Source organism: Larimichthys crocea, chromosome II, assembly GCF_000972845.2.
Source record: "Larimichthys crocea isolate SSNF chromosome II, L_crocea_2.0, whole genome shotgun sequence".
NCBI lineage: Eukaryota > Metazoa > Chordata > Actinopteri > Sciaenidae > Larimichthys > Larimichthys crocea.
In genome coordinates, this window is record NC_040012.1 from 8,729,463 (window position 1) to 8,739,277 (window position 9,815).

Consider the following 9,815-nt stretch of genomic DNA (forward strand, 5'->3'; position numbering starts at 1 on the left):
AATCCATGAAACAAGATCCATTTATTGTGCTTACAAGTTATTATATTATGGATTATGGATGTTTTGATGTGTAAAGAAATCAATTTGTTGTGGGAACAAGTCATGATCTTAACTTCAGAGAAGTTTATAGGTCCAAGATCTGTATGTTGATCTTACAAGTTATTGCATTATGATATGTGTTCATGTTGGAACAAATAAAGTGTTTCAAACAACAACAATACTTTTTTTTTATCTTGTGAGAGCAACATTTCTTCTTGTGGGATCAAGATACTGTATTTATTTGTGGAAAAAGATCAATACATTGTGAAAACAAGCTATTATCATATGGATAACACGCACAGGGCTAATATATTTACATATTACATTGGAGAAATGTTCAATTTATAAACAAAATGACTCCTTCTACTTTTTCTTTTCTATTTTTTGATGCAGTGTTTTTAAAAGGTGGTCTAGGGGCCTGCAGGGCTTCTTGTAAGAATGGCAAGACTTGTCAAGACACCGAAGAATAGTTTAATATAATTCAATTTTTTTTGGTGTCTCGCTCGTCTGACTTTAATAATGCAAGTGTCTTGGGATGCAGCTGCACTGCTGCCAGACTTTTTCCCTCCTCTCTGCAGATCTGATGTCAGCTATTTGGAGCTTCAGGACAGAAAACAATACACAGAGACAACAAAACAGAAAAATGTGACAAATATCAGATCGCTCCATTTAAGCTTGATGCATTTTTGCGACAAATATCAGATCGCTCCATTTAAGCTTGATGCATTTTTGCTTATTTTCTTGTTTTTATGTGAACATACTCTTTTCATATCTTTTCATATCCAGAACAGCCCCCTGATTTGCAAAACACAACAGCAAATTCAATAAAACAATAGCAAAATCGAATAACACATTCAAGTTTCAAGAATTCAAGTTTTTTCCTTCCTTCCTTCCTTCCTTACGCCGTTTTTTTCCTTCCTTGCTTTCTTTGTCGTTGTTTTTATCTTCCTTCCTTCCTTTCGTCGTTGTTTTCCTTCCTTCCTTCCTTCCTTAGGTCGTTTTTTTCCTTCCTTCCTTCCTTCCTTCCTTCCTTCCTTCCTTTCGTCGTTTTTTTCCTTCCTTCCTTCCTTCCTTCCTTCCTTTCGTCGTATTTTTCCTTCCTTCCTTCCTTCCTTTCCTCGTTTTTTTCCTTCCTTCCTTCCTTCCTTCCTTCCTTCCTTTTGTCGTTTCCTTTCTTCCTTCCTTCCTTCTTTCCTTCCTTCTTTCCTTCCTTCCTTCCTTTCGTCATTTTTTTCCTTCCTTCCTTTCATCATTTTTTTCCTTCCTTCTTTCCTTCCTTCTTTCCTTCCTTCCTTCCTTCCTTTAGTCATTTTTTCCTTCCTTCCTTCCTTCCTTCCTTCCTTTCATCATTTTTTTCCTTCCTTCCTTCCTTCCTTCCTTCCTTCCTTTCGTCGTTTTTTTTCCTTCCTTCCTTCCTTCCTTCCTTCCTTCCTTTACGGCAGTCTATGGCTGTCGATGGGTGTTGCTGCCACATCTTTGCGTCTCCCACCAAAACTATATATCTGACAGCTTTAGCAGGCGAATGTGAGTGAGACGACAAATGTTCCTACATTTCTAGCTATAAATGATTTCTGTAGCTTGACATTTGCGGCCACAGTCGCAGTTTACAAATTTATTTTTAGACAAATTTTCCTTTCCCTCTCCACTCTAGCGATGACATCACTCACTCTAGCTCTCGAAATTTCTCGCAATACACACCCATTCATTTTTTTGGCAGGTGTTTTTGGTGATTTTTGGCAAAACCATTTGCAGAAACTCTTAAAAAGGTCATATCACACCGATCCCAGCCGAGCCACACGTTTTGATACCTGTTTTGTGTGTGTGCAACAAAAACTGTGGGAGGACGTCGGCGTAAGAATAATAAGCGGAAGAAGCGCGGTGGATAACATCTAGTGTGCGCTTTCAGGCACACTCAATTAGGTGTGATACAGCACCTCTACTTGTGCAAATCATCAGTAATATTAGCTGTTCCTGTCAGCTGGGCTCTTCCTGTATGGTGTTTACATGTACTTACATGTTTCCTCTGTGTTCTCCAGTTTCCTCCCACAGTCCAAAGACATGTACAAAGGGTAACTGGATACTTGAAGTTTTCAATAGTGCAAATGTGTTTTTCCCTCTTTGTGAGAAACATGTTGATGATGTCTCATAGTCCTCCTGTGACCCTGAACGAGATAAAAGCAGACATATGAACTAAAAGCATGGCTGTAATCACATCTGTTTGCTGTAATTTCAAAAGGATTGTTATTAAGGGTGATTTATTTTTCAGAAAAATTTCCCAGTTCCAACTCTTAATACAACTCTTGGACAAAAATAATCTGAAGTAGTGCAGTCTCTTTCAGGATCCCTGAAAGGTTTCCAAGACATCGATTTTGTTCACTGCAACATGTATTCAGGGGAATTCAGGGAAAACACATAATATATCTGCAGACCTGATGGTTATCTCTTTCTATACTGTCTCCACGCCAGACCAGATAACATAAATATTTTTAGACAGGGCTCCCTAAAAAAAATACAACGGACATCCTACAAGCTCAGTGGCCTAAATGCAACAATGTTTTTCTCATTTTATCAGCATGGCGGAAAGAAAAGATACATATTAATGTGAACGAGCTGTACAGAGGTAAGTATCCTTTTTATTAACACCAGATTGTGCCTTTCGTGTATTAGCATACATTTGGGCCACAGATGGTTCTTTGAAAGAGAATTAAAGCAACATTTTGTAACTTTTCTACCAGAAATAAAAAAAACAGATTTTAAATCAAGTTGATGCTACACTGACCTGTAATCAGGTGAACTGTGTCTCTGGCATTCATACATATATTTCTGCACTCTGTAACTGATGTCCTTCGTCTCAACTCTCTGTGATTTACAGATTTTCCTAATGGACAGTAAAGTAAACAGCTGCCAACTGTAGCTGCTGTTAGCTAATGTTAGCTCAGTTTGTTAGTCGGGCTGCCTGGACTGTGAGCTCAGAGTGTTCGTGTTTGTACCACAGGTCACAGGACCACAGGACCACTAGGAAGAAGACAGGGTTTACAGGCCTGGGGTGTGGGGGAATGCTGATGGGGAGGCAGTGTTGTGCCAGAACCGGAGCTGGGAAAGCAGACAACGCAACCGGGAGGATGCTAGGAGAGAACAGGAGAGAGTGACCGGGGAAGAATCTGGGACTCTGGGACCGTCGTTGGTGAAATAAAAGTCTGAAAGACAGACACTGAGCTGGGCTTCTTGCTGTTGGACTGGTAAGTAATATTAGCTGGCTGCTATGTCTTGTATTGTTGACCTTGATTGATGTTTGTCCCACCCTTTCTGTAATCAGAATTGTTGTTGTTGTTGTTTTGGGAAACTGTGACAAATTTCTCTGGGTCTGAACATTGTTGGAAACATTTAATGTGAGGTGAGTACACAACTCAAGAAAATATGCAACAGAACTCAGATGAGGTGTTACACATTGTACCTTTAAAGACACAAACATGTGGTGTAACACAACTTGGCAGACAATATGTTTCAAATTAACCTTCTTTGATGAGATGCATTTCAGAAATGATTTGGATAATAATATTTATTTCCCGTATATTTTTATACAAACTGCCTGTCTTCGCCGTCATGTTATTCAGATGTAATTCAGACGCTGCCTTTGTGTTTTGCCTGCCTGTATGGGAGCCTGTAATTGAGTTCAGCTGCAGTCTGCCTTCCTGCCAGATGACACGACACCTTGAGTAAATAGAAATTCTCCAAGACGTCAGTCTTGTTTGCAAATAAAAGAAACAAATCAGAATTTATTTCAACACAAAATATATTTGATATACATCATCTTGATTACTGGGACACAAACGAGCATGAATCTATGGAAGTGTAAACACATATGAACCCTCTGAGCTGGTTTTCACGGGTCACTGGTACGCCTCAATTCTTTTTATTAGCTGTCAGCACATTGATTAAACTTCTTGCCAGGTGTGAAGCAGGTCCTCTGACCAAATCAATACCTCTATCAGGGTTATCACCAAATCTCCCGTTTTTCTCTCTCTCTGTCTACCTCTCTCTGTCTACCTCTCTCTGTCTACCTCTCATCTTTTAAAGCTTTTCAAACAGAGCATGAAAAAAAAAGAAGTAATCCTCCAACTCTTAATCATGGATTAAATTCCCAGGAGTGTGCACCTCCGCTCAGAAAGAGAAATTCAAGGTCATCTGCAGACCGTGCATCTGAAATTACCTCCGGATGATTAAGAGAATGAGGATGATGCACAGTCACATCTTTTGGATGTGATAAACAACCTTCAAGATAAAAACATATTTTTAAGTCTCAGATCTTAGATGCAGGTAGACTGAAGGACTCGAGCAGCAGTGAGAAATTTACTTCCCAGTTTCATGCCAATGTAATGTCTTTTTTAAATTTGTATACAATCTGCATGTTCTATTCTCTTCATTTTAAACACTGTACAGCTATTTTAATCTTAAAAACATTTATATTTGACATTTCAAATCTGTTTAAAATTCAGATTTAAAGTTATATTTATGATTCTTGACTTTTGCAAGTTGTCTTTCTTTTCTTTTACTATGTTTATTGTGCCCATTATGCACAGAAATAGAGGCAAATTTCGTTTATGTGAAATCTACTTGATAATAAATTGATTTCTTATCTTGATTATGATAAAATGACCAAACTTTAACAACAACACTGACAGGAAATGACACAATATACACACTGAAAGCTACAACTTCACAAACTTCAACTTCAAAAATGTTTTTTGGAAGAATTTAAATTAGTTATGCACAATATGTTATCCTTCTTTGCACATTACATGATGTGGATGGTAGTGTACATTACAGGCATACAGAAAAATCAAGGCTCTTTATACAGACTGACTGTTATAGTGGGAATAAATGACAACATTCTCAAAATTAGCTTGTGTTTATTATGGCACAGCGTCTGCAGAGTGTACAGACATGCTGGCAGCTCACCACAGCAGTGCTTTGAGCTAAAGGCTAACGTCATAATGTGATTACAATTACAACATGCTAACATGTTAAATGAATTTAATTAGTTAACTGAGGTCAGGGAGCAGGGCCAGGCCTCAACCACACTTCTAATTACCTGTCAGGCTACTTTCACTTATTAACCCTTCTGACCCTGTTTGCCTCAGTTTTCTTGAACCACCCTCCCTCCCTTTCCCCCTTCATCGATTTACTTCACTACTTCATCCCTACCCAGATCCCTTCATCCTCTTTTCCCTCTTATCCTGTCCTTTCTTATCCAAGCTCATACAAACCTCTCCCACATCTCATTATAGGTATCGTCTGAGGGCCTGTAAGCAGTTGGAGTGGAAACACACCTGAGACGAACACCTTTCCTCCCCTCATCATCTACATCTACATCAGCTGTTCTTCATATTAAAATCTCACAAATTTCCACTAAACCCTTACATGAAATATCACGGTGTGGTCCTTGTTAGTGAAGCAGGTGTAATACTTGATGGCGGTAGAGGAAATGTCAGCGACCGTCAAAATTTTAACAATTTATCTTGAATGTGTACGTCAGAATCTAGGAAATCCACCAATCAATTCATCATGTTGACGCTACATTGACTTGTAATCAGTTTATGGTGTCTCTGTCATCCCCTGCACTACTGTATGTAACTTTGTACTGCTGTAAGTAATGCTTTGTGGTCACACACCACTAACTATTTCACTGATTAGGGTGAAACTGGATTAATGTTAGAAACAGAGTTGAGCAAGGAGGCAATGTAACCTGTCTCAGCAGCCTCTATAGACATAATTATAGACGTGAAAAGACCTGAAGAGGACGTTGACGGAGGAAGCTAAGAAAAGAAAAGGAGAGAGTGATGGAGCAAGAAGCCGCCAGACGAGAGTAAATCTGGGACTGATACTTTTAGTCGTTGGCGAGAGCTTGGTGAAATGGGGAGGCAGCACCCCGGGCAGAACAGACCCCCTTAGGACCCTCTGGAGAGGAAGAAACATGAAGAGAGTAATGAGGTGGGAGGGAGGAGGGAGGAGACTGTATACGAGAGCATAAGAGAGGGTTAGGTGGGTATTTATAGGAACGCACAGTGGCACAGTTGTGGTCCTGCTCCTGAAACTCTGCTAGAAAGCTTCAATTGATGAGATATTTCAGTCTGAACCAAAAACGTCAGCCTCATGTTGGCACCAGAGGGAGTTTGGGGGATCACCAAAGTTAGTAGGATTCATCCTATGGGGACCATGAATCAATCCAACCATTCTAGCCAGGAGCAAAGTGGCGGGCCGAGTACCAGTACGACAGCAGGACTTCTAAACATCTGATGAAGAGCTTCCTGCAGAAGCCTCATATCTGAACACAGTACAAAAACGTCAAATTATAAATCAATTTACAACTGCAGTAGTGGCTTTTATTGTCTAATTAATAAGGTAAAAAGTGCGAACATACGCGGTCCGTGGAGACATTTCAGGTACAGACTTTTCCTTTCCGAGCTTTTGTCTAAAAATATCAGACACCACGCTGTGAAGTCTGGCTCTGGTTTCAGTGTCAGAGTACCTGTGTTCATTTTTCTTGATGAGAATGGTCATCGTTTCCCAGGCTTTAGTCCAGTGAGCACAGTAAGAGGATGCCTGAGTGATGATGCCCTCACTGCTCCCTGAAACACTCCTCCTCTGCTGACAGACACTCACACAAAGACGCCGGTGGAGGTTCCCAGCTGACGGAGACAAGTCGCTCTCTTCACAGTCTGTCAGTCCGGGGGTGAAGACAAAGAGATGGAAAGTAGTAGAGTAGTAGTGGAGTTCCAGTTAAACATTTTCAGTAATGACAGCAATGACTAGCGAGGAGTAAAAGGAAAATAAAAAGATCGCTGACCTTAAGGAAGACATCCAGCAAGGAAGTAAGACTTATCCAGTTACCTGACATTTTCGCAGCCCTCCAGGACCCAGTCGCCTGGGATCCAATCTGTCCAGCTCAACTCCTGAGCCATCCTGTTCTGAGGTGGTTGTACATTGCTGCAAGGGGGATTTGGAGAGGGCTACTTCACCCCCTCAACTAAGACTCTCCAACGGCTATGGCCCACTATCTGTTGAGGGCCTGACATCGCAGTCTCCTCCTCCCAGGAAGCTGGCAGAGCCAAGGTGGCCCACCACTCCACTGTAGAGCCAGACTGACCACCGGCTTTCATATCACCTCACACTGTAGATTCCTGTAGGAGGCTGTGCCAGAGGCCCTCGAGAAACTGAGTTGGCGGTTGGAAAGTCTCTCGGGGCTCGAGCCACCGTCTCTAAGATAAATCCATGAGCAAAAGTCAACGGCAAAAAATACAAAACTGAGAGTTACTATGAATAGGAGCAGGAACAAACACAGCTGACCTGACAATGAAACCAAGGAACACACAGACTAAATACACAAGGACTCAGGTGATAATCAAAACTGGCGAATTAGAAAGTAAAAGACACAGTGGGCAACTTGAGTTGGCAAATGCTCGCCTTTGATGGCATCTGGCACTTTAGAGAAGTATTCTCTCTACGGATGAACAACTTTTTTACTGCACAAAGCAAATCGAATGAGCAGTGCGCTAATGTCAACATGTGAACAGAGTGCCATGGTGGCGGTGGGGTTACAGTGTCCGTAGACATAAGACACAGAGAGACAAAAGCTACAGACGACAAACACAGGTGTATTTTATCTGTGACGTGTTCCTGAGGCCTTTTATTATCGTGCCACTCATCCCCCAGCATCGCCTTGTGTTGTTTCTGTTGCCATGGCGCTGTGTGGTTGGCAGCGAGTTACTCTGAAGCCTTTTCTGTTTTAGTATTTACTTTCTTCAGGACTTTTTCATGACTGAATGAACTCACTTTGGACTCACTGGTAACTCTGGACGGCTTTCAACTTGTGAAGGCGGGCAAGTGAAGACAGACAGGAAAGAAGGAAGAGAGAGGGGGGATGACACACAGCAAAGGAAACATGTCAGTGGACCACAGGCATCATCAGTGGACCACAGGCTGGTGAACCAGGTCACTGCAGGAAGGACTTTTGTATCTGGGCCACCAGGACGCCCCTATTTATTTATTTAGAGTATTTTTCTTATCCACAATGTATACAGTGAGCTGCTGTAACAAGTGAATTTCCCCAATGTTGCATCATAAAGTCTATCGTATCTTATCATCCCTACCCAGATCCCTTCATCCTCTTTTCCCTCGTCCTTTCTTATCCAAGCTTGTGCAAACCTCAGACTTGGAGGTGCTGACTCCTGTCATTGCAGCCGCTTCACACTCAGCTACAAACCACCCCAGTGTGTGCTGAAGGTCACGGTCTGACGAGGCCAACACAACCACAACATCTGCAGAGAGGCAGGTCTAACACCGGCTGTGCCTCCCATCCATAAATATCTACTATTCATGGATCTACACTACATATACATTGATGTAAAATTCACAGAGAAAACAAAGATGATCAGATTATCTGCAGGCATCAAAACGAATAAAATGATTTGACTCTGACAGCTTTATTCTAGCTCTTGTGTTAAATAACTTCTTTATTAGCTTTTAATGAACTATTTAAAATTGAGCAGCAATCTAATAGTCGCTTTCTAGAACAGGTATAGTCTCACCGTGACCTGAATAAAGTGTAATTCAAGCAGCACTTTCACACAAGTGGAGCATTTCAGAGGATGCACTCGCACATCAGATTGCCTCCAGCTACAGAAACAGTGGATAAGCACTTGTCCCATGTTCCTCTCTGCTTCCACCAGGATGAATCATTTCGACTCAGTACGACAGATGTGTGTGTCCTGACACTGAAAAGAAGCATAAATGGAAATCTAATTACCACATGTCCTTGTGCACGCTGTGTCATTTTGTTAATGAGTGTAATGGGTCAGCTTTAAAACACACGATTCATTCATCAACTATCATTAAAATTTAAAAAAAGGGTTCAAAATCAGGTTTTCACATTGTGTCTTGTGTGTTGGTGGTGATCCGCAGCTCTCAGCCTTCACAAAATCAATTCACTTATTCTTCATGCAGTTTTCCTCATTTATAGAAAAATAAAAATCTAGAAAAAGGGAAAGTACAGTGATATAATGTGTCATCCACTCAGTGCCAAAGACTGCAGGTATCTCCTTTTCACCCCACTTGCAGCTCACATGCACATTCTGTGGCTTTGTGCATCGATTTTCCATGAATGACAGAAAAGAACATTGACAGCATATGTGTGACGTCACCTATAGTATTCTGAACAGCTGTTTTAAAGCACACAATATGCACCACCGCCATGTTGGCTGTCCAGCTTCCTCCTCCTCCTGGCTAATCAAAAAACTGGCAAAGACATGGATTGACAGACCTGAGTCAGGCCGAATGACGCCTGGGTGCTCTTCTACCTGTCAATCAAAGCAGCCATATTGTTAATTCTGCATAACTTTAAGCCTTAATATAATCTGAACAGGTGAGTTATATAATAATGCAGACTCAGTACAGTTGTCATGAATGGGGAAATTAGCTATAAAAACCAAAACTGTTTTTTGCACCAGGCTGTAAACATGTTTATTTCTACTGTGAAGTTGGACATTTTAACATGGAGATTGAAACGTTCTGTAACCAGCCTCGAGTGGCCATTTGAGGATTTGCAGTTTTTTGTTAAGGCATTGGCTTTATTTTCTATCCATGGAGCTTGCTGCTTGGAAAAGACACTGTCCAGCTGCCAGTCCATCATAAGTCACCGTTTATCTGTCTCTGACTTTAGCTGAGGGAAAGAACTTAATTGACAGACAGCTGCAGGGTTTGTGTTTTTTTTTTTTTTT